A 26,594-nucleotide genomic window follows, 5' to 3' on the forward strand; every position below is an offset into this window, starting at 1 on the left:
GTACAGACTGGATTCACTTATGAGCTAGAGGAGAGGGTGGGGGCGGGGCTTACCGCACAAGCCTGACACCAGGCTCAACCCCTAGGCCCCATATGACAGAAGGAGAGAACTGACTCCCAAAAGTTGTCCTCTGACCTTCACAAATGTGCCAGGCATGTAAGCACACACACATAGACACAAATAGTAAATAAAATAACATCATCAAGTACATTTACTTATAATAAAAAACCACAAGTAAATCTTCTAAGACTCGGTTTTCAAGTAAATATTCAGTGTACGTAAGGGCTTGTAACTACAATAAAAACTACACCATGCCAACAATGCCATCACTATCCACAAACTACTACAACAGCAACAGTTTTCCAAAAGGGCATGTCTCCTCCCACCCCCAAAACTCCAAAACCAATTTACTGATTCAAGTAAAGCTCTGGAAATAGAAGCTTTAATTGGTGAGGATCTCATTCTCCAAGAGGTTAGTGTCAAGAGCCTCTCTCAGCAAAGGTGCTTTTGGACTCTTGTATCTGCAGCCACTTACAAAATTAGAACATGGCAAGAATAACTACCTGGGGCCAGACTGTGTGCTTCATGATCATGAGCCCCGGCCAACAAAGCTCTCCATGGATGGAAGATAACAAACGGGCCCGGAGTTCCCAACAGGAGAGCGTGCACCTGGATCTCACACACTTCCGGGTCACAACAGAAAGAGGTGACTGACAGACTGAGAGATATATAAAAGCTAAATTGCTGTGGATATCGTTCTGTATAAATAAAACACTGACTGGCCAGTGGTCAGGCAGGAAGTATAGGTGGGACAAGGAGAGAGGAGAATTCTGGGAAGTGGAAGGCTGAGTGGGAGATACTGCCAGCCGCCGCCATGACAAACAGCATGTGAAGATGCCGGTAAGCCACGAGCCACATGGCAAGGTATAGATTTATAGAAATGGATTAATTTAAGATATAAGAACAGTTAGCAAGAAGCCTGCCATGGCCATACAGTTTGTAAGCAATATAAGTTTCTGTGTTTACTTGGTTGGGTCTGAGCGGCTGTGGGACTGGCGGGTGAGAGAGATTTGCCCTGACTGTGGGCCAGGCAGGAAAACTCTAGCTACACTAGATAGAAGAGACAGACAAACAGATGTCTTTTCCCTCAGTCCCAGATTAGGAACTTGTCTTAGTTTGCTTTCTGTTGCTAAAACAAAATACCTCAGGCTGAATAACTCACAGCAAATAGTTTATTTGGCTCATAGTTCTGGAGACTCTGAATCCAAGAACAGCACAGCACTGATCTGTGGGAAGGTTTTCTTGCCACACCACAGTGTGAAAAAGCATCCGAGCAAACACACTAGCTGTGTCTCTTTCTCATCAAGCAAAGCCACCAATGCCACTGGGGGAACCCCAACATTTTAGCTCCATTATAGTCTGATGACCTCCAAAGGCTCCACTCCCAATTCCATTAATGTGAATTTGGGGGTTAAGTTTCCAACACACACAGTTGGGGGGGGGCACACATTTGAACTACGGCAGAACACTTTCCTCTCTATTCTCCCACAGTAGCACTCCAACTCACGGAATCCACCATCTCATTACTTGTCTGTCTTCCCTTAGAAACATAGAACTCTTTAGGAAAGGCTGAGAGCCTTTCTCTCTACCCCATAGCATTAGGAATGTTTGTTGAATGAAGACTCAGCAATCTATATAGCCTTCAGTCTGTACTAATCACTCGGGATAACAGGATTGGGGGGTGGGGTAGTAGTATTTTGAGACAGGGTCTCAGGCTGGCCTAGAACTCTATATGCTCCTGCCTCAACTTCCAAAGTGCAGGGGTCACAGGCACATGCCATTATGTCCAGTTTTATGTGGGACTGTGGATGAAATGCAGGGCGTTGTGAATGGCAGGCAAGTACTGTACTGACTGAGCTACGGCCCTAGCCCCTCAACCCAAGGGTAATTCTTTTTTTTTGGGGGGGGGGTTTCGAGACAGGGTTTCTCTGTGTAGCTTTGCGCCTTTCCTGGAACTCACTCTGTAGTCCAGGCTGGCCTCAAACTCACAGAGATCCACCTGGCTCTGCCTCCTGAGTGCTGGGATTAAAGGTATGTGCCACCACAGCCCAGTCCAAGAATAATTCTTAATGGCAGCAGTTCTCATTAAAAGCTGTTTGGGGGCTCAGTTCTCATTAACACACCATATCTGCATCCATTCTAGGCCCAGCCTACCCCGAAAGATGTCTAGCCAAGTAATTCCAGTGAGATTCTCAAGTCATTCCTCCCTGGTTCTTCTATACAATCATTACTATACAATTCAGCAAAACATCATTACTATATCCAGACAAATGCTTTGGTGAACTTGGAAATCTACTCCAGCTCTGAAAAAAAAAAAAAAAATAACCAATTGGAAAGCTTTTTTCACTTAGAATGTGGGTCTAAGCCATGAACCACATGCTCGGCATGCCCATCAGTACCAGTAAGCCCAGCAGCACACAGGAGACCGCGCACACTGAGGCCACACACACAGGAGACCGCGCACACAGGAGACCGCGCACACTGAGACCGCGCACACTGAGAAGCACCTCTCTTCTCAGAGGGCTGTCCTCCTCAACTGGGAACTCATGCATGTGGTGTAATGGAATAAATGGCAAGCAAACAATGAAAGTAAACCCCCACTACTTCTTGGACCAGTCTTTGAGCAAAAGAGTACATGAAGGTATAGCTAGAGCTACAGATTCAATCCAGATAAAGCCAGCTCAATTTCTCCCTAGGAAGACATGGGTAGTAAAGAAAGCAGCATGCCCCTGCTACTTGCTCTGCATAAAGCAGCATTCCTACTACCGGCACTAAAGGAGTTCAAGCTCAGGGGGTGAGGGGGTCACTGTGCATGTACACATACACATGTATGCATGTGTGTGGAGGCCAGGGCAACGCCAGGTATCATCCCTCAGGTACTGTCCACCTTTACGCATTTATTGTGCACATGGTTGCATGTGTATGTGCCACAGAGTGCCTCTGGAGGTCAAAGACAACTCTGGGGAGTCATTTCCCTTCTCCCACCCAGGGGTGGCATTGAAGTCATCAGAATCCATGGCAAGCACCTTCACCTACTGAACTTTCTCACCAGCTCTTCCATCCACCCACCCACCTACCTACCTTCCATCCATCCACCCACCTACCTACCATCCATCCATCCATCCATCTATCTATCTATCATCTACTTACCTACCTACCTATCATCTATCTATCTATCATCTATCTATCTACCTACCTACCTATCATCTATCTATCTACCTACCTATCATCCATCTACCTACCTACCCACCTATCATCTATCTATCTACCTACCAATCATCTATCTATCTACCTACCTACCTATCATCCATCTACCTATCATCTATCTACCTACCTGCCTCTCATCTATCTACCTACCTACCTGCCTGACTGCCTGCCTGCCTGCCTGTCTTTGAGACAGGATCTCTTGCTGGCTTATGACTAACTCCCTAGGTAGGCTGGACTGGCTGGCCAGCAAGCTCTAGGAATCTGCTTGTCTCCACTTCCCAGCACTGGAATTACAAACTCAGGCCACCATACCCAGGTTTTCGCATTTCTGTGTATGTGAGAGAAAGAATTCTGGAGATCTAACTCAGCACTTTACAGACGAAGCCCCCAGTCCAGAGTTTAAGCAGCTGATGAATCACTTTGTTGACGGGCAATTCCCTTGAAAGCACAGTAGATACACTGCATTTGTTCTGCTCTCTGGTACAGTGCTTAGAACTAGGAAATGAAAGATGAAATGATGCCTTTGCTCCACTGGTAATAAGGCTCCAAGGCACATAAACAGCACCGTAGATAATGAAGGTGTTTTCCTAACCAGATGCTAAGACACTACCTGGAATAAACACACTGGAAAACCAAACACCAAGGCCAGGCTGCGAGCTGGGGCTCCTGCACCACATCTGGACGGTAAGCTCAAAAAGGACTCCCAAGGGAGGTCTTGTCACCAGGACAAGTGACACCAGACCCTCCTGAGCACTACAGAGTGCAGAGAGGGAAACACGACAACAGGCCGGAATAGGGAGAGCGGACATGTCTTCCCTAGCTCAGCTCTCAAATTTCTAGACAAAACAATTTGCTAATGCTAATGCTGTTTAGTCCATTTTTATAGAAAAACACACACTTCATTGCAAAAACTGAAAATAATTTTGAAACTAAGCATTTACCAAAAATGAAAAAAGGTTAGGGCAGAAAAAAAATGAAAAATCAAATACAAAATCACCCCTAAAATAAAGCAAACTCAAGAGTTCTGTCACTGGAACTTCTATTTTGTTTTAATGTTTGATCTAGAGTCTCACCATGTAGCCCAGGCTGACCCTGAACTCAAACTCCCCTGCTTCTGCCTCCCGAGTGCTGGGATTATGGACATATACCGCCATACCTTCCGTGTCCCAATCATCCTGTAATCATTAATACTGACTGTCAATTTGATAGGCCCCAGAATCACCTAGGAAACAAATCTCAGGGAACACCTGTGAGGAACTGTCTACATTTGGTTAACTGATGTGGGAAGACTGACTCTGAATATGGTCGGTCGGCACCACTGCATGGGCTCGGGTCTAGCCGGGTTAAAAAGGAGAAAGTGGTCTGGAGCGATGCCTTGGTGGGTTAAGTGCCTGCCACCAAGGCTAAGAACTAAGTTCCATTCCTAGGACCCACATGGTAGGAGGAGAGAGCTGACTGTTGAGAGTTGTCCTCTGACCTCCACAAAGTACACTGTGACACATGGGTGCTGCTAACACTGCCCCCCAACACAAATAAAGTAACTAAAAATGCAATAGAAAGTCTAACTAAAAAGGAGACATGAAGCCAGGAAGTGGTGGCACACGCCTGTAATCCCAGCACTTAGGAGGTAGAGAGGCAGGTGGATTCTCTGTGAGTTCAAGGCCAGCCTGGTCTATAGAGTGAGTTCCAGGACAGTCAGAACTATGTGAGAGACTCTACCTCAAATAAACAAATAAACAAATCCTGCGAAGCAACACAAAATTTTAAATAGAAGAAAAAATTCACATATTTGATGAACTTTATACAAGGGATTAAGCAGTATCACAAAGAAAACATTCATGAATCCACTTTTTTTTTTCTTTTTTGACAAAATGTTTCATGTACTCCAGTTGGTCTCAGACTTACTATGTAGCCAAGGATGAATTTGAACTTCTGATCCTTCTGCCTCCTGCTGAGATTACGGCCACAATGCCCAGTTTTATGAGGTGCCTGGTATGAAAGGCAAGCACCCCTGCCCTACATGTATCCTTTCTCAAGGAAAGAAAGTAGAGCAAGTAAGAAGGAGGCAATGAAATCAAAACCCAAAGCAAAATGCAAATGCTACTGAGAGAGGAGGCACAAGGACTTGAAAGTTCAAATTAGTGCTCCACAAACCATGCTCCGATGGCTGGGTATCCACGTGTAGCAGAATCATTGTGGATCTCCTATAACCCACCATGTACAAAAATATGCTCAAAATTAGTCGAGGACCTAAGAAGAGGAGCTCAGATTTAGGGGCAATGGAAGAGAGGGAAGAAGGGAAGGAGGAAGGAAGAGAAGAAAGGAGGAAGGGAGGGAGGGAGGGAGGGAGGGAGGGAGGGAGGGAGGGAGGGAGGAAGGGTGGATGTGAAATTTTAAAATCTTAGACCATGGGTAGGTTTCCATTATCCTGAAAATCTGGTACTAAATTTTTAGACATGACAGTAATTAACAACAAAAAAGAACATACACGAGTTAGAAATTTGAAAGCTCTATGCCGAAGATTATTATTAAGAAAGTCAACCTAGCCAGCGGTGATGGCACACGTCTTTAATCCCAGCACTCTCAGGAGGCAGAAGCAGGTGACTCTATGTGAGTTCCAGGACAGTCAGGGATGTTACATAGAGAAACCCTGTCTCAAAAAAGAAGAAAGAAAGAAAGAAAGAAAGAAAGAAAGAAAGGAGGGAGGGAGGGAGGGAGGGAGGGAGGGAGGGAGGGAGGGAGGGAGGGAGGACAACCTAGGGGCTGGCAAGATGGCTTGGTGGTTAAGAGCTGCTCTGCAGAAGACCTGAGTTCAGTTCCCAGCATCCATGGCCGCTCACAACCACCTGTAACTCCAGTTCCGGGGACCCAACGCCCTCTCTGACCTCCATGGGCATCAGGCACATGCGTGGTGCACAAACAAGCATACAGGCAAAAGACAAAAAATAAAAATAAATAAATCTATATCTTTAAAAGAGAAAGTCTACTGAGTGGGAGAAAACATTTGCAGATCATATATATGATAAGGGACTTATATCCTAAACACACGGGAAACTTCTGAGAGTAAAATTTATTATTTATCATATAAATTTTGAAAACGTCAGAAAAATAATAAATGAGAGGAACAAACAATCCTCTGGTGCAGGTGAGATGGCTTGTGGGTAAAGGCACCGGCCACCAAACCCGACCGCCAGAACCCACTCACACAAGCTGTCTTCCGACTTCCACGTGTGCCGTAGCAGGGACACGAACGTGTGTGCACCTACCCACTCCACATAAACCATTTTTTCTTAATTTAAGAAACTTCTAAAACACAAAGAGAACCCAACTTTAAAGCGGGCAAAGGATTTGAACAGACACTCCTCCAAAGGTATTCAGATGTAAACACAAGGAAAGGTTCCCAGCATCTCACTCATCAGGGGAATCCAAATCAACACCACGATGCGCTGTCACTTCACACGCACTATAAACAGAAAGAGTTCTCTAACCCCAGGACAGCGTGGGCAAGGCTGTGTGGAACCTGGACGCTCGCAGTGCTGGTGGGATGGCGAGTGGCAGAGCCACTGTGGAACACTGTGGAACGGGAAAGGGGGCAGCTGAAGCATCCGGAAGCCAAGTATGGCTTTTCTGCTGCTGTGACGATGGATTACTCAACTGCTGCAAACCGCAGCTTCCTGTCATTATAAATGAAAATCAGGAGGTGTGGTGGCTCACTTTTTATTCTAGCACTCAGAAGACAGAGGCAGGCAGATCTCAGTGAGTTCAAGGTCAGCCTGGGCCACATAGAGAAACTGTGTCTCAAGGGGGATGGGGGACAGCAGTGTCCTTTAAATGATGCCATAAAAATTAGTAGAATAGAAGTCTATTTGCAAGACTTAGAGCAGTGCTCGGTAAGGGGTGAGCATTTAATCTTTGACAGCTATGAACTGTGACAATAAAATACATCTGTGTACTGCCCAGGGAAAAGGCTTGGGTCAGAACTCCATGTCCTATCAAAACTTTAAGGACTAGAGATGTGGCTCAGTCAGAAGAGTGCTTGCCCAGCATGCACAAGGCCTTGGATTTGATCCCACCAACACTGAATAAATCCCAAGTGGTGGCACACACTTGATCCCAGCACTCCTGAGAGTAGAGGCGGGTTAATTACAAGTTCAAGGTAGTCCTTGGCCACCTACTGACTGAGTTTGAGTTGGGGATGTAGCTCAGTTGGTAAAGAGCCAACCTTGCACATACAAGAAGCCTAGGGTTCAATGCTCCAGAAACCAGGGTAGAGACATACAGAGTTTAAAGCCAACCCAGCTACATGAGACACTCGGTCTGAAAACCAAACTGAACAAAAACGTAAATGAAACAGCTCCAGCGCACGGAGACTTCCGAGAAGGAGCTGCGTGAATGAAGTCCAACTTCTCTTCCAAAGACTGGCCTATTGTTCCTAGAGTGAGCCCAGCTACTCTTCACTGGGAAAGGCCTGCGACACAATTCAGTCTCGACACACAACAGGCCTCTGTGCAGCACGTCTGAGCAGCCGTTCATAACAGACTCAGCCTCGACCCACAAGAAAGACACAATCTGTGAAATTACCCGGAAGGGAGTCCCCCAGGGGCTGCTCTCAAACTTTAGTGGCCTCAGAAGCTCTTGGGGAATGTGTTTGAAAAACTGGAAACCTGGGCTCCACCCACAGCCATGCTGACTAGTAAATATTTTAAGCTCGACACTAGTGCACAACTGTTTAAAGAAATACTTGAAGGTAGGCCACAGAAATGTTGTGTGATCACATTCTGATGTGGACAAACACTGACCTCTCTCACAGGGCGAGAGCTGCGCACTCTTCCTACTGCTTTGGAAACACTATTGGCAACGAAAGAGAATAAGAGAGGGCGGGCCTCTGAGATGGTTCAGTGGGTAAAGGCACTTGCTACCAAGACAGCTAACCTGAGTTTGACTCCCAAGACCCCACGAGGTGGAAGGAGATAACCAACTACCATATATTATCTTCTGGCCTGCACATCTACACCTCGGTACATAGACACACACACACACACACACACACACACACACACACACACACACGCAAACAAAACAAGTAAATTAGAAGAAAACTCTAAAGAATCCTAGTTTACCAATTCTGCTGTATCAATTCAAATGAGAAATTACTAAGAGTTAAAATAATAGATATCGTAGAGTGCGAAGATTATTCATCAAGCACACCCAGCCTTAACTATTTACTATGAAGCATGGCTAGGAGGGCATCTCACTAAGAAATAACAGCAGACAGTGAGGCGGGTCAGCAGCCATGGGCACCTGCTGACAAGGCTGCTGACCTGAGCTCCATCCAGGACCCTCGTGTTGGAAGAAAAGAACTGATGCCTCCCTCCAGGGAGTCTTCTCATTTCTACACCTGCACCATGTGGCACGGCACCCCCCCCCCCTCCAAAAGTAAGTATTTCTTATTTTGAAAAGAAATAAAACTACAGAGGTTTGGAAGGAGCTCAGCTGGTACAGTGCTTGCCAAGAATGCACACACGGAAGGTAGAAGCAGAACTTCAAGAGTTCAAAACCATTCCCCACCACATTGTGGTTTCAAAGCCTGCCTGGGATACAAGAGATTCTGACTCGAAAATGAAAAGAGAAACAGTATGCAGGGCTGAGAGTCGGGCACTGTGGAAGAGTGTCTGCTGAGCATCCCCGAGGTCCTGAACCAATCCCTAGCCACACACAGCTCCAGGATGGTCACACATGGCTTTCCCCTTCTAATCTCAACTTTATGTACTATTGCTACACCACATCGCTACAGCTGTCAATTAATTTAATCGATTCCACCCGGAAATCACCTGAACAAGTTACAGACACAGACAGGAAGTGCAAATACTGACCTCAGCTAGCCTGATCAAAGACAGATACCCAAATGGGCCATGGTCAAGACCCCAGCTCCAGACTTTCCCCCCTGAAAGATACATCTCAGACATAAACAGATGTGAGTACAAAACTTTAAATTTACTTTTTTATTGTTTTTTTTTGGGGGGGGAGGGAGTTGAGATAAAATTTTCCCATATATCCAGGTTAGCTGGAGCCTCCTGGGTTTGGGACTATAAATGATAATATCCTCACAACTGGCTGAATTTACACTTTTGTTGCATTTTGGTTTTTGGTGGTTTGTTTTAGTTTTTGTTTTTTATTTTTCGAGACAGGGTTTCTCCGAGTAGCCCTGTCCTGAAACTCACTCTGTAGACCAGGCTGGCCTCGAACACACAAGAGAGCCGCCTGCCTCTGTCTCTAGAGTTCTCGGATTAAAGGCGCACACCACCACTGCCCAGAGATTTTTTGGTTTTAGGGATTTATTTGTTTGTTGTTTTGTTTGTTTTTAAGGCAAGTATATGTGCACTAAAGGAAGGGAGAGAATCCGGTATGGCAGCCACTCAGATGGCAAAAGGATCAGAAGACTCCATGAACCACGACTTCAATAAAATTAACAAAATGATGCCTGTGAGAGAAGAACATAAAGACTAGCAACACGAGACCCTGTGTCTCCTGCTTCTGAGAACTGGACTTCACCTACAGACCTCAATTTCTCATATGCAAAGTGCCAGCGTGGCCACTCTCGCTCCCTGTCCACTCCCTGGAGCTTAGAAAGGAACAAAAGGGATTAAAATGCTTTCAAAATCACTTTCATTTTTTAAAGCTGGCTGTTGCCATTATGAAGTCATTCATTTATAGCTCTACAAAAAGTGGCAACAGCATTTAGAAGGATGCATTGTCAACTGATTAAAAAGGGGTGTGGGGGATGGGAGCTGATGAGATGGCTCAGTGGGTAAAGGCACCTGCTATCAATGCTGATGACCTGAGCTTGATCCTCAGAACCACACAGAGAGAATTGATTCCTGCAAGTTGTCCCCTGACCTCAGCATGTGCACACGTGTGCACACACACACACAGACACACACAGACACACACACACACACACACACACACAATAATTGTAAAAAAAAAATTGTTTTTAAAGATGGGTCTGCAGTCTAAGGAGACAGCTTAGCCAGTAAAATGCTTGGTCTGTAAGCACAAGGTTCTAAATCAGATCCCTGGAGCCCACATGGAAAAATCTGGGCATGACGGTTCGCATTTGTAACCCCGACAACTCAGGAGGTAGGGATGGGCAGATCCCTGGGGCTTGCTGGCCGGCCAGCCTAGCCAAATCAGTGAGCTCCAGGCCAGTAAGAAACCCTGCTTCAAAAACCAAGGTGGGCAGCTCCTGCAGACAAGCCTGAGGGTGTCTACTGGCCTCCACATGCACTTACCCACCCCATTCCGCTAGAGTCATTGTCTTAGGGAGACGACAGCTGTGAAGAGACACCGTGACCACAGCAACTCTTATAAAGGAAACACTTCATTATTGTGGCTCGCTTACATGTCAGAGGTTCAGTCCATCATCCCCATGGCGGGAGCATGGCAGCACGCAGGTAGGCATCCTGCTGAAGAAATAGCTGAGCATTGTCATTACAGGCAACAGGAAGTAGACTGACTCTCACACTGAGTGAAGCTTGAGAAAAGAGACCTCAAAGCCTGTCCCCATAGTGACATACTTCCTCCAACAAGACCACACCTACTCCAACAAGGCCACACCTCCTAATAGTGCCACTCCCTCTGGGGGCCATTTTCTTTCACACACACCAACACAGGTCTCCAGAGGAGCTCGAGAGTTGGGGCCACACCTCGTCATGTCAGCAGGAGTCAATTCTTCTAGTTCCATCCAGCTATTACTTGGGCAACTGTTTACATTTTAACTTTGTAATGTCATTGCTGGCAGCATTAAACCAAGTACAGAGCTTGAAGGTTGACTTCAAGGTATGCCAGAATCATCAGGGGTAGTTGACACTGTGGCTGCCCAGGTCCCATTGATACTGAGCTGACCAAACCTCTGGATGGACAAGAGGAAGTGGAGCCTGGCCAATCATAATTCAACAAGCTCCCTACATGGGCACGGCAAATTCCTTACCACCAGAGCACTTGCTAGTAAGAGCTTCTTCCTGCCCTGTGGATCAGTCACTGCATGTCAGTCTTCCTACCCTCCATGTATTACCTCATTTCATCCTTACAACTACCATATAAACGGGTGCCCTCTACTGGTCCTTCCCACCCCATCCCACCCCACCCCACCCCCAATGTTATTTTTTTTTTTTTATAGAAAAAGACTCTAAAATACAAAAAAAAAAACTAGCCCAAAGCAGAGCCAGGATGCAGAGCAGAGCTTGAAATTTCTTGCTGTGGTTTACTAACTTGAGGAAAGAGCCGTGTATTCTGATAAAGTCCTATGAGGGACTTTGGTTTTGTTTCACACATTGCATTGAAAGAAGACCTAAGGGCAGAGGAGATGGCTCGGCTCCTAAAGGCACTTGCCACCAAGCCTGACAACCTGGGTTTGACCCCCAGGACCCACATGGTAGAAGGAGAGACCTGACTCCCACAAGTTGTTCTCTGACCTAAAACACATAGGCAAAAAAAAAAAAAAAAAAAAGTAATGCTTAAAAAATTAATAAAATAAAGAACACTTAAAAAAACAGAGAGGGACAGCAAGGCAGTGGTGGTGCACACCTTTAATCCCAGCACTCGAGAGGCTGGGGCAGGCAAATCTCTGAGTTTGAGGCCAGCCTGGTCTACAGAGTGAGTTCTAGGACAGCCACGGCTACACGGAGAAACGCTGTCTCAAAAAGCCAAAAACAACAACAAAAACCACAAAAACAGAAACAAAACAAAAGCTCCGTCAGTAAGGTGCTTGCCACACAAGTATGAGAACCTGAGTTCCATCCCCTAAAAGCCCACAGGAAAAGAGGAGGAGGAAGAGCAGGAGCAGGGAGGCAGCAGGCATCACACGAAGTATAACCTAACCCTGGGGAGGGAGAGACAGGAGGGTCCCTGGGGCAACCAGTCTATCTACATCAGCAAGCGCCGCTGGGGTTAGTAGAGACTGTCTCAAAACATAAGGTGGAGAGCTACTGAAAAAGCTACCCTGTGTTAACTTCTGGCCTCCACGGGCACCTGCAAACACATGCATGCACACACAAGCATGTACACACACACACAAACAAAGCAAAACAACAAAAACTGCCTTTAAAAAGCATGGTGAACATGTATGAAATTGTCTAGAAATAAACTTAAAATGTTTTTTTAAAAGCATGATGAGCTTCTACTAAGAATGAATGTTGGATGTAGTGCTGTGCCAGAACACATGTGTGGAGAGCACGCAGCTATGGATCTGATGCTGAACACCAAGGGATAAACTAGGAGGGGACAAACGATACAGCTGTGTCTGCATACACCTAATGCATGCAGCACCGATTCAGGTTATAGTCTCCCCTCCCAGACTGTGAGCCCCTGGCATGCTGGATCATGTATATCTTTGTAACTGGACCTCTTGGGAATTGGCACCCAACTATGAAAGAGTTCAATGAAAAATCTAATCTAAATCTAAAGAAAGCCTGCTGACTTTAGAAGAGAGCTGTTTGTGGAAGAGAAACATTTAAATCATCCTGCTTTGGGAAGATAACTAATTTCATCAAGTAAAAGCAGATGCCAGAGTTGATGCTGTAGTAAACAAAGCCTGTCCTAAACAAAGAGGTTCACCTGCAATTTGAGGCTGGAGATTAAACGCTGCAGATGTCAGGTGAGACAGTGGCCCACGGGGCCTCCAGGAGCTCTTCCATAGCTCTAATCCTATTACCAAGAGAGGGGGTGGGGTGTCTAATTTATTATGTGTATGGGTGATTTTGCCTACAGATATGTCTAGGCACCACATGAGTGCCTGGTGCCCTCGGAGACCAGAAGTGGCAGCCAGATTCCCTGAAACAGGAATAACAAGACAGCTATGAGCCACCATGTGGTGCTGGAAATTGAACCCAGGTCTCTGGAAGAGCTGCCAGGACTCTTAAGCACAGAGCCATCTCTCCAGCTCCGTGATACATTTCCTTATTACTTCACAAAATCAACAGTTCCCACTAGTATACAAGTCCCATGGGTCACAACAGCCAACATCACAGAATGTTCTCAAACTCCCTATATCCAAGGATCTAAGAAGAGTAAATGACCAGGAGGGAAGCAGTGTGAGGGGAAGCTGAGGAATAAAACCAGAAAGAGCAAGGACTAAAGAGACTTCCAGCAGGAAGAGGCCAGAAGTCAACAAGGTGTTGTATTAGAAACACCACCATCTCAGGACTGTTGGGACCCACGAGCAGGGGCGGGATAAGACAGGATGTCATGCAAATGGGGGAGAAATATCATCAGGTGTGGCAGCAAAGAAATCAGTAAAGCCCTGGGATGAGAGGAGCCACTTAGAAACTATCAGTAAACCCTACTGCTTTACAGATCAGCTAATCACACACACACACACACACACACACACACACACACACACACACACTCTCACACATATACACTCACACACATATACACTCACATACACTCACACACATACACACTCACACACATACACACTCACACACTCATTCATATATATCCATGCCTTATGGATGATGCTCTGCTGGGCACCAAGTGAAGAAAGCATGGTTCATTTCTGACAACTAGATTTTACAAGTCAAGAGCTGTATCATCTATGATTTCTTCTTTGTGTGGTTTTTGTTTTAATTAAAACTAGACCTTTCTCTAAGTTTAAAAAAAAAAAATCTCCAATTGGTTCTGATTTTAAACCTGTTTTACTATTATCTACCATTTACTACTACCATTTAGCTTGGGAACCAGACTGGCACTTATCACAACTGACAGCCATTGAAACACAACTCTGGGACTAATGCTTACCCTTAGATGGCTACATTTACAATAGCACTGCACAATATAAGTATTGTTTATTTAAAAGCTCATTTTAGGACCCTTAAAATGGATCAGTGGGTAAAGACACTTGCCACCAAGCCTAAATTCAATCTCTAGAAGACACAAGGTGGAAGGATAGATTGGACACTTAAAAATTGTCCTCTGAGCCAGGTAAAGTGGTGTATGTCTTTAATCCCTGCAAAGGGAGGCAGATCTCTGTGAGTTTGAGGACAGTCTGGTCTACAAGGCGAGTTCCAGGACAGCCAAGGCAACACAGAGAAACCCTGTCTCAAAAAACCAAGAAAGAAAGAGAGAGAGAGAGAGAGAGAGAGAGAGAGAGAGAGAGAGAGAAAGAAAGAAGGAAAGAAAGTTAGTTGTCCTCAGATCTTCTCTACATATCATGTACCTGACACACATACACACACTAATAAATAAATATACGTCAATAAATAAATGCAATAGAAATTGATTTAAAGTAGATTACTAAGAATAACAATCAAGAACATAAATTATCTACCCAAATTTCTAAACCAAGACATTGAGCTGCTCAAGAAAATAACATTAACAGAAGATTGGGGGGAAAAATTCTAAATCTAAAACCAAACAAAATGAAACACATTCGAATGACAATCCCAATGTCCTGACCAATCATTCCTCACCATCCATGTAAACTATTTTAAGGATCTGAATCTTGCTCTATAAAAAGCAAATTCCCACTGTCCGTGCTACACTCAGAGAGCCTATCACAGTTGTTACTGAGACAAGCAAACTCAGCTGTAGTGTTTTGCTTGCTGTCAATACACAAAGAAATGCTGGGGACGGTGAGGTGGCTCAGAGAGTAAAGGCACTTGCTGCCAAGCCTGAGGACCAGAGGGACCCACACAGCAGAAGAAAACCTATTCCTACAGGTTGTCCTTTGACTGCCACACACAGCAGGTGTGTGGCACATGCACACTCACACATACAGACACACACATGCATAGACAAATAAACAAATGCATGTCAACAAAAGTAAAGACTTAAAGGCTGGGATGTAGCTCATTGACAGGGCACTTGTCTAGTACACACAAGACCCTGGGGTCAATTCCCAGCACTGTAAATAAATAAGCTCATTCATTCAAACTTTGAAGATTTAAACCAGTTAGTGTTTTGGCTTGCCTTTTGTTGTGACAAACACACTGAATAAAAGCAACTTAGGGCAGGAAAGGGTGTATTTGGCTTGCACCTCCAGGTCACAGTCCATTATTGAAATCAAGGCAGCAGGAACTCCAGCAGGAACTCCAGCAGACCCATGACAACCGCTGCTTACTGGCTTGTTCTCTGACTTGCTCAGCTAGCTCTCTTCTTCTTTTCTTTTAATATTAAAAACTCTATTTAAAAAAAAATGCCTTCACTACAGTTTTAAAATTTGAAAAGGCTCTTTTTAAAATCACAACCCCCAAAAGTTAATGAACATATACAGAAGAACAAACCCATTTTAAAACTTTTGAGTAAAAGCTGTATCTATAGGCATCCCTCCAACTTTTAAGGGGTGGTGCCGTCCGGAGGCAGTTGGTATCAAGGCTGTCTTGATCACCCAAATTTACAGCTTCATTCCTCCACTTAGGCCAGAAGGAAAAAAGAAAGTCCAACAAAGGAGCAAGTGTTCCCAACTAACATCATGGTTAGATCCCCAAAGTCTGCACTTGAAATGATGCTGGATCTTTCACTCACTGTTTCCCTCACATGCACTTCAGTGATTCTCTACTTTTTAGGGGGGAGGGGAGGAGTGGGTAAGGGTAAATCTAGACTGTCTTCAAACAAAGTATGGTACTGGGACATAAACTCTGCTATTCAAAATCACTGATTCATATGGAAGAAATATGTCCCAAATCCGTAAGAGGTAAGGGAGTAAATAAATTCAAAGAAGTCAGGCATGAATCTGACTAAATTCAAAGACATCATGTAGGGACAGAGCAGCCTGTCCCTACCTATAACTCATAACACTGGAGTAGCATCTTGCCAGGTAAGGTGTTCCTCTAATTTTGACATCGAGCCAGAATTCAGAAGTCTACAAACAAATTTTCATTAGCATAAATTGGCACACAAAGCACAAGGAGTCCTCAAAGCAAGACAGAGTTTCATGGCTTCAGATCAAAAAGCAGAAAACAGACTACGTCAGCTAGCTTTCTTACACAGCCCAGACCTACCTGACTAGGAACAACGCCGGCCACAGTAGGCTGGGCACTCCCACATCAACTGCAATCAAGACAATCTCTTACAGACATGGCCAAAGGCCAGTGTGATCTGAGAAACTCCTGGGTCATGGCTCCCTCTTCCCGGGTGAAAGGAGGTTGTGTCAAGTTGACAATAAAAACTAGCAGTTACATGTTACCATAATAAACAATGACTTTCAGAAACTGAAATTTGAGTACTGCAACAAGGGTGCAATTAGCCAACTTTACAAAGATGAATGTACAAATAGCTCATTAAAACTTAAATCTTTCTTAGCAAGTAAAAAAGATAATAATATTCAGTTCTCTGGGCGCTGTGTTATTCTCCCTATCTCTGTGTCTCTGCATCAATGTTGCTATTCTCCCTGCTACTCCATGGATAAGCAACCCTACCCCTCTGTTTCGGATCCCTCATACCAAGAGTTCCATAAGTGTCATGAATAACAATAAAAATAATAATTTCGAAGGCCAGAATTGATACTAACTAGCCCATGGTACCTGAATCTGGTGCAAGGTACGGGGTAGCATGCAACTGCATCACTCTTGACTCTCCCGCATCACGGCCTCCCAAAGGACTAGAGCATCCAAAGCACTCATTGCCACATCACAAATTAAAGTATCAGGTTTAAAGAACTCACAGGTTCCACCATTAGGTCAGTGTTTCATGAACGAATCCCCTAACAGAAATCCACTCGGATGCGACACCACATGCTTTAAGGCTCCACCTAATTATTCTTTTAATTTAAAAAATAAACACAACTATTTTTACAATCTATATATATATTATGTAATGAGTTTGACTTTGGAAAACCCCACACTCATCCAAGCAGCTCATAAAATGGAAAGCAAGATTCAATCTGCTCCATTGTACCCAACCAGACTAACGTGCAAGATCACACACTCATCTTCGTCAGAGCAGCTCTGCCAATACCAAAGAACAACAAAGGCAAGTTGAGGAGGCTGAACAGGCGTAACTCAGCACTTGTCCGCTTTTCCCAGCTTCGCAAAGACCCTCGCAGCGGGGCCCTCCTGGGGACCAAGGGGACCTTCCGCATCCCCCGGGGGCCCCGGCTGCTCCGCTTTTGTCTGGCCCAGGCTGGGAGCTCCGGCCGCCCGGCCTGCCTCCCCGACAACCCCTTCTTCCCTCTGAATCTTTCTCCACACCCATCACTCGCCGATGACTAGTTGTAGTGGGGTTTCTTCTCCTGGAGCCCCTTCCCGCTCTATGCAATCTCGGTTCCTTTCAAAGAGACCCCGGATTGCTTTGGCGTCTCCCAAGCCGGGCAGGGGAGACTCCAGGTCAGGAAGGGGCCCCGGGGTGGGGTCTGAAAGAGACAGGCACACAAAGCCAGGCTTGACCCCACAGCCGCCCCACCTCCCCTCGGCAAAGCAGCCTGCGATCAGGATTGGACCAGGCAGCCGCTCATCCTGGGTCCTCACCCCGATCCCATCCCAGGGCCGCCCCCTCCCCCAAAAGTGCACCCCAGAGCGGCTGACAGCGCCGGACACCGTCCCCACCCGGACCCTGAGCCCGCTGCCGCCCGGAAAAGGAGCAGGGCCCTCGGGTGGACTCCAGTCTGAACATTCTTCGTCTTTAACCCGGTACTTACAGCTCTATTATTCACTACTGTTGCGGGTGCGGACCGGACAGCCGCCGCCTTCTCCTCCACCCCAATGGTTAAGCGCTTGGTGCGGGGATTAAAAAAAAAAAAAAAAAAAAAAAAAGTGAGAAGGCAACTGCGCCTGCGCAGTGCGGCCTTACTGTGTTCCCCTTACCGCCACCAGCTCAGCTGAACCATAGAGACTGCAAACTCAGCCCAGAGAGGTAGCTTCCTCTCTATGGTAACGCCCGGCGCACGGGCCGCCCCAGGCTCCTTGGCCCCACGGGGGGGGGGGGGGGATGTTAATTGACCCTAATGGCGACCCGTAGCGTAAAGGTGCTTTAATGAAAAAGGTAACCAAGGAGTATTTAAGGAGTATTTAGGGCCCTTGGGAAGTGGAAGCAAAACTCGAGCAAGACTAGGAGAAGGCTGTGTGATAAAAGAGCCAGAGAGGAATCAGGAGAGCGTGGACAAGTCTTCCGGCCGGAACTTCCTTTGATCGTCCGGGTGTTTGATACTGAAGCAAACAGTCTTTCACTTCTGGGTTATGGGTGCCCGCTATTCATCGGACGATTTCGGCGAAGAGAATTGACCCCCACTACTTCCCGTAGCTGGCAGCGCGTTCGGTTCGCTTCTCTGAGCATGCGGGCGAGTGCCACTACCGGAAGCACAGCTTTTAAACCGTTCTAGCGCTTTGGCGAACCGAGCCGCGAGTCGGAGGCTTCGGCCACTCCAGGGAGTTCGTGTCTGTTTCTTTCCTAAGCCTTTTCACTACAGTGCTGCCTCGCCCTCCCGCATGACCCTCAAAAGTATGTGAACGGTTCGGGCTGCGCAGATTACAGCGCTGCCTTCAAGGAGCCTAAGGACGCTCAGTTTTGCCGCCTTACGCCCGTGTGCTCCCCAACAACTTGCCTTTGAACGCTTTTGTATTGAAGTTGTACACTGGCGAAAACCACTTAAAATGTCGATTGACTTCCTCCATCGCGAATGGGTGTTTGAGGGGACTCCTCGGGGCAGGAATGTGAATGTGTTGGGAGATGTGCGATAATGCTGTATGGTCCTCAGGACTCGGGAGTTAGACTGGAAAGACGAGCTAAAACAATAAAGCCAAGTGCAGACCCTCTGTGGTGCAGAAAGGGTAGAGGACTGGTTCGAACGAGTAGGATTCACATGCTGGATGGGGCTCGTGATTGGATATAGAAAAAGTAGCATCTTTAAGATGAAAATGCAAGCTAGTTTATTGATAGTCAGTTGGGGGCGGATCACGAAGAGCATTCTAGAAAAAAAAAAAAACACCGCCGGGTCAAACGGAAGTGGGTGGTGTGCTGGGAGAACAATGTGTGAAGAGTAGTTTGCGGGGAAGGGAAGGAAAAGAGAAAACCCACGGGAAGGGATGTTCTAAATGTTTTCTTATTAACAAAATTAAACACTGTGGCTGGTTTTTATTGAATAGTTCAGTGAAGTTACATTGTTGTGTAGCCAACCTCCAGCTTTCTTTTTGTCATACAAAGCAAAGCCGTGCACCAGTTATATCTTAATTCCCCAAGTTTTTCCCTCCGGCTCTATAACAACCATTCTACTTTCTATGAATTTGAAGACTGAGTACTTTGAAACTGGAATCACAAGTGGCCTCTTTGTGACTGGGTCATTTCACATAGCCTTACAGACCCTAGATTTGTCTGTGCGTGTTACAGCCTGTGTCCAGAGTGCCGTCTTTGAAGTCGAATAATATGCCAGGGTGTGTTTACCACCTGGGCTACTTGCATCATTAGCTATTGTACACAATGTTGTGAACATAGATGTCGTACTCTTTTGGATCCTACTTTTAGGGGCCCAAGAGATGGCTGGAGATGAGGCTGAGTAAAGGCACACAAGCCTGATGACCTGAATTCTATCCCCCCTCATAATGGAAGGGGAGACTCCACTGCTGCAATTTATCCTCTCACTTCCACACAGGCACTGTGGCCCATGAACTCAACACATGAAATAAATAAATGTGTTTTATAAGTCACTTTTAATAAAAGGGGAAAATTGGAAGCCAAGTGAAGAAATCCACACTTGATTCATATTGTTACCCATACCTTAACTGGAGATAGTTACATAGTGTGTGTGTGGGGGGGTGTTTTGTATTGTTTGCAATGCTAGGGAGGAACAGGGCCTCACACTTGCTAAGCACGTGCTCTAAGAGTGAGCTAGACCCCCCAGCCCCAAGAGCTGTTAGAAAGTGACTTACCCTCAAGATCAGGAAGCTAACTATCTACTTCGTTTATGTATGTGGACGCCTGTACCTATACCAGGTTTTATGTGAGTGCTTTCTGTAAATTATCCACGTCATTGAGTTCATCGGAGTAAATTTGAGACAGTTGTTCCTCACCTCATTTTTTGATGAGATAACCAAGGTTGTGTTACAGACAGGCTGAGGGAAGGCCTGACAGTCATGCATTACCACTAGCGGTAAGGAAAGAACAGTGCCATAGAACTGGGCACCGGAGGGCACTGACAGGTCACTGCTGAGGGCAAGGATATTAAAAGAAAACATTCACATATATAAGAGTGACTTTCCTGCAGGGTGGGGATACTGTGCTGGACATCAAACCGAGGGCCTTGTGCATGCTCTGCCAATGTTCATCACATTACCCAGAAGAAGTAATAAATTGACACCAAAACTTTTAGGGAGGTTTTTTGTTTGTTTAGTTGGTTGGTTCGGGGGGAGGTTGTTTGGGTTGTTTTTGTTTCTGTTTTGTTTTGTTTCTTTTTTTTTTTTTTTTTTTTTTTGCTTAAGAGAGGGTTTGTCAGGGCTAGAGAGATGTCTTAGAGGTTAAGAGCACTGACTGCTCTTTCCGAGGACCCAGGTTCAATTCCCAGCACCCACATGGCAGCTCACTACTGTCTGTAACCCCAGTTCCAGGGGACACAACACTCATGGCAAAACACTAATAAAAAAATTAAAAAAAAAAAAGAAGGGGGAGGTTTCTCTGTGTAACCCTGGCTGTCCTGGAACTCACTCTGTAGACCAGGCTGGCTTCAAACTCAGAAATCTGCCTGCCTCTGCCTCCTGAGTGCTGGGATTAAAGGCATGCAGCACTACTGCCTGCCTGTTGTTGTTGTTGTTGTTAATGTGTATGTATGTTTATACTGTGTATTCAGGTGCCTGTAGAAGTCAGAATAAATTGGATCCCCTGGAGCTGAAGTTACAGGTGGTTGTGAGCTGATGGATGTGGGTGCTGGGAACAGAACTCAAGGTCCTTTGCTACAGCAATATGTGCTCTTAACTGACAAGCCATCCTTCTAGCCCCTTAACTGTCTATTACTGATGTGCATAAAGGCTCAGTACAGCAAAATTGCATCTGCCAAATCCCTAGAACAAACCTGGGCTTGATTACAGGTCTTGCTTTTAAGAAATACAAGGTGTCAGACAGAAATAGGCTTTTTAACTTTTGTTAGGTAAGAATATCTTCTTATATCATAGAGAAATTAACTTCTCAGCACTACATCTTTCCTTTGTATTCTCACAATACTTTGCAACCACTTAGCAGGTGAGAAAATCAAAAGCCTCAGAATTCCCACTCTGCTTTGGTCCTTGGAGAGATGGTGAATGGACAGTGTCTCTATTCAGCCTGCCTCATCTTCCTCAGGAATCCCGGCCTGAACTCCAGGGAAACTGACGTTAGAGAATCGAGGACGCAGAGACTGAGTGCATTATAAACGGCACTCACGTGCTCAAAACTTTTGTGTACAAACTGTCACTCCTTGGTGTCACTGGGGAAATGTTAAGAAGAGTAAAATAGACATGACAAGAAGGATAACACTGGTGGTGGAGGTGAGGCAGTGAGGGGGCAGAAATAGGAGTGCTCGGGGATGGAACACCATGGGCACCCCACTGAGATGAATGTCCAGTAAGCTAGATGGGGTGGTGTCGGCCTTTAGTTTCAGGACAGAGAGGCTAGCAGATCTGTGAATTCTGGGCCAGCCTGGTCTGTGTGTCATGGTGAGTCCCAGGCCAGATAGAAAAATAGTGACTGCCCTCAATACTATCAAACCTTAAAAATTAATTCCAAAGCTGGGGACATGACTCAGTGGGTAAAGTGCTGACTGTGCCATCATGAGGACCAAAGTTTGGATCTCCCAAGTAAATGTCAGGTGGGCATGGCAGCCTACTTACAGTCCAAGCACTTCAGACTTAGAGATGACATTCTTGGGAAGGCTGACTCACTAGATGGCCCTAATTAGTCACCTCTATGTTCTCAAGAGACCATCCCTCAGTAAATAAAATGGAGTCAAGAAAAACATCCCAGGCGGTGGTGGTGCACGCCTTTAATCCCAGCACTCGGGAGGCAGAGCCAGGTGGATCTCTGTGGGTTCGAGGCCAGCCTGGTCTACAGAGCGAGATCCAGGACAGGCACCAAAACTACACAGAGAAACCTTGTCTCAAAAAACAAAAAATAAGAAAAATATCCAACAAAGTCTGACCTGAGCACATGTGCCATGTGAACATGCATATACACAGGCACATCACACACATAAATATACACAGAAGATTTAATAATTCCAAAATAACTACAGTCTTCCCTCACATCCACAGGAGATTGGTTCCAGGACACACACACACACACACACACACACACACACACACACACACAAGCAGAAATAAAAATGTACAAATACAATGTTGTAGTTAGGGTTTCTATTGCTTTGACAAAACACCATGACCAAAAACAAGTTGGGGAGGAAAGGGTTTATTTAGCTTCAGCATTACTGTTCATTACTGAAGGAAGTCAGGACAGCACCTCAAACAGGGCAGGATCCCAGAGGCAGAAACTGATGCAGAAGCCATGGAAGGGAGTTGCTTACTGGCTTGCTTCCCATGGCTTGCTCAGCCTACCTTCTTATAGAACCCAGGACCAACAGCTCAGGCATGGCACCACTGATCGTATGCTGGGTCCTCCCCCATTGATCACTAAATGAGAAAATGCCTTACAGTTGGATCTCATGGAGGCATTTCCTCAACTGAGGTTCCCTGATGACTAGCTCGTATCAACTTGACACACAAGACCAGCCAGTACATCTGACTCCTTATCAACTTGACACACAAACACATCACTATTAAGCCACATCCCTTCCTTTCTTATTCATCCCCAAGATCTCACATTGAAATCATAAGTGTTTTCAAAGTCCCACAGTCTTTACAAATTCAGTCTTTAAAACGTCAAGTCTCTTTAAAATATCCAATTGCTCTTTTTTGTTGTTGTTTTGTTTTGTTTTTCGAGACAGAGTATTTCTGTGTAGCTTTGCACCTTTCTTGGAACTCACTCTGTAGCCCAGGCTGGCCTGGAACTCACAGACATCTGCCTGCCTCTGCTGCCCAGTGCTGGGATTAAAGGTGTGCGCCATCACCGCACACACACACCTTTAATCCCAGGAAGTGATGGCAGGAAGCAAAAAGGTATATAAGGCGTGAGTAAACAGGAAGTAAACGGGCTGAGGATTTCTTAGAGGTAAGAACTTGGCGCTTTCAGTCGCCTCTCTCCAGGTGTAGCCAGAGCCGCCCCATGCCTGCCCCCACCAACCACCCTTGAGACACACGACCCCTGGTGGGCCTCCCGGCCCAGTGACCATGGCGAAGAAGATCGCCAAGAAAGGTATCTATAGTGTGTCTGGTGACGAAAAGAAGGGTCCTCTCATCGAGCCCGGGCCTGAAGGTTTCCTGGCCAAGGGCGATGGTCCCACGGGCCTTGGGGCGCCCAGCGGCCACCTTGCCATGCCGCCTCGAAAGACCTGGACACGCCAGATGGACTTCATCATGTCATGTGTGGGCTTCGCTGTGGGTCTGGGTAACGTGTGGCACTTCCCCTACCTGTGCTACAAGAACAGCGGAGGTGTGTTCCTTATTACCTACGTCCTGTTCGCCCTGGTTGGAGGAATCCCTATTTTCTTCCTGGAAATCTCACTGGGCCAATTCATGAAGGCCGGCAGCATCACTGTCTGGAATATCTGTCCCCTATTCAAAGGCCTGGGCCATGCCTCCATGGTAATAGTCTTCTGCTGCAACACCTACTACATCATGGGTGCTGGCCTGGGGCTTCTATTACCTGGTCAAGTCATTCACCACCACTTTGCCCTGGGCCACGTGTGGCCACACCTGGAACACTCCTGGCTGTGTGGAGATCATTCGCCGTGAAGACTGTGCCAATGCCAGCCTGGCCAACCTCACATGTGACCAGCTTGCTGACCATCGGTCCCCTGTCATCGAGTTCTGGAAGAACAAAGTCTTTAGGCTCTCTGCGGGGCTGGAGGTGCCAGGGTCCCTCAACTGGGAGGTGACCCTATGCCTGCTGGCCTGCTGGGTGCTGGTCTACTTCTGTGTGTGGAAGGGGGTCGGGTCAACAGGAATGATCGTGCACTTCACTGCTACATTCCCATATGTGGTCCTCGTCGTGTTGCTGGTGCGCGGAGCGCTGCTGCCTGGAGCCCTGGATGGTATCATCTACTCTCTCAAGCCTGACTGGTCGAAGCTGGGGTCCCCTCAGGTATGGATAGATGCCGGGACCCAGGTTTTCTTCTCTTGCGCCATCGGCCTGGGGGCCCTCACAGCCCTAGGCAGCTACAATCGCTTCAACAACAACTGCTACAAGGACGCCATCATCCTGGCACTCATCAACAGTGGGACCAGCTTCTTTGCTGGTTTTGTGGACTTCTCCATCCTGGGCTTTATGGCCACAGAGCAGGGTGTGCACATCTCCAAGGTGGCAGAATCAGGGCCTGGCCTGGCCTTCATTGCCTACCCACGGGCTGTCACATTGATGCCTGTGGCCCCACTGGCCGGGCTGCCTTGTTCTTCTTCATGCTGCTGCTGCTCGGTCTGGACAGCCAGTTTGTAGGAGTGGAGGGCTTCATCACTGGGCTCCTGGATCTCCTCCCAACCTCCTACTACTTCCGTTTCCAAAGGGAGATCTCTGTGGTCCTCTACTGCGTCCTCTGCTTTGTCATCGATTTCTCCATGGTGACCTATGGTGGGATGTACATCTTCCAGTTGTTTAACTACTCGGCTAGCGGCACTACCCTGCTTTGGCAAGCCTTTTGGGAGTGTGTGGTGGTGGCTTGGGTTTATGGAGCTGAATGCTTCATGGATGACATTGCCTGTATGACTGGGTACCCGCCTTGCCCCTGGATGAAATGGTGCTGGTCCTTCTTCACCCCATTAGTCTGCATGGGCATTTTCATCTTCAACGTTGTATACTATGAGCCGCTGGTCTACAACAATACCTATGTGTACCCATGGTGAGGAGAAGCCATAGGCTGGGCCTTTGCACTCTCTTCTATGCTGTGTGTGCCCCTCCACCTCCTGGGTCTCCTCAGGGCAAAAGGAACCATGGCAGAGCACTGCCAGCACCTGACCCAGCCTATCTGGGGCCTCCACCACTTGGAGTACAGAGCTCAGGATGCAGATGTCAGGGGCCTGACCACCAGACTCCAGTGTCCAAGAGCAGCAAGGTCATGGTGGAGAATGTCATGTGGCAAGCACCCCCAGCTCATATCACCAGCTCATCCTTTGGTAGCCATAGCAGCCCCTGCTTTAGCCTTTACCCATCCCTCCAGGGGGCTTTCCTTGACAGTTTGGGGGTCTGCCTGGGGGAAGGGGAGGAACCACCATGAATGCTAACAAAAATAACGTTTTCCGTTTTTATTAAAATGCCAAAAATATCACAGCTCCCCCTCAAAAAAAATATCTCGGTGAAGAAGAATGGAACCTGTTGTACTACAAACTTGGGACTGGCTGTGAGACAGGATTCTGCCACAGATACAATTGACATTGTGCTGTGGATATCGCTCTGTATGCTGTGAATGTGTTGCTCTGATTGGTTAATAAATAAAGTGCTGATTGGCCAGTAGCCAGGCAGGAAGTATAGGTGGGACAAAGAGAGAGGAGAATTCTGGGAACAGGAAGGCTAAGTCAGGAGGCACTGCTAGCCGCAGCCATGAGAAGCAAGATGTAAAGATACTGGTAAGCCACGAGCCATGTGGCAAGGTATAGATTAACAGAAATGGGCTGAGTTTAAGTGTAGGAGCTAGTCAGTGGTAGGCCTGAGCTAATGGCCAAGCAGTTTTAATTAATATAACCCTCTGTGTGTTTACTTGAGTCTGAGCAGCTGTGGGCCTGGGCGGGACTGGAGTAAACTCCAGCTACAACATTGCTCCAAACCACAGAGTAGACACACACACACACACACACACACACACACACACACACACACAAATTTCTGCAGGGAACCATGACCATGCCTAACAATGACTTTGAAATCTCCTAAAAAATGATGGGATCCCACAACAATGATTCCACATGGACTATGATAAAGCCATTAAGCTAATTAATACCACCCAAAGATTGGCTTTGGACTACAAACTGTTCAGAACAATTTCGAGATGGCTAGCTGAGATCCCCACAATGATTTCATCAGGATGATGATAATATCACTAAGATGACAAACACCACCCAAAGATCAGCTTTGGACTACAAACTGCTGAAGATATGAAGTAAGTTCAAGACCAGCCTAGGTTACTTCAGATCCTGTCAAACAAACAATATTAAATCTTATGCTAGTTTCATTTCTGTTGTTGTGATAAATTGTCCCGTCCACCATAGCAGAGATGTTGACAGGAACTTAAAAGAGCCAGTCACAGTACACCACAGTCAAGAGCA

At 46.4% G+C, this 26,594-nt stretch overlaps 1 protein-coding gene and 1 pseudogene across 1 annotated transcript in view; one reads left to right on the forward strand and one right to left on the reverse strand.

The window, feature by feature from the left end:
- Window positions 1-18,009, reverse strand: part of Clasp1 (cytoplasmic linker associated protein 1) — a 241,274-nt gene extending 223,265 nt beyond the window's left edge. The window contains exon 1 of the mRNA XM_059280301.1: window positions 17,906-18,009. The gene's annotated coding sequence lies outside the window, so the exon portion shown is untranslated. The remainder of the gene's footprint in view (window positions 1-17,905) is intronic.
- A 5,501-nt stretch (window positions 18,010-23,510) lies between these two features.
- On the forward strand, window positions 23,511-25,549 carry LOC131924966 (sodium- and chloride-dependent creatine transporter 1-like; annotated as a pseudogene).
- The last annotated feature ends 1,045 nt before the right edge of the window (window positions 25,550-26,594 follow it).

Source organism: Peromyscus eremicus, chromosome 15, assembly GCF_949786415.1.
Source record: "Peromyscus eremicus chromosome 15, PerEre_H2_v1, whole genome shotgun sequence".
NCBI classification, from domain to species: domain Eukaryota; kingdom Metazoa; phylum Chordata; class Mammalia; order Rodentia; family Cricetidae; genus Peromyscus; species Peromyscus eremicus.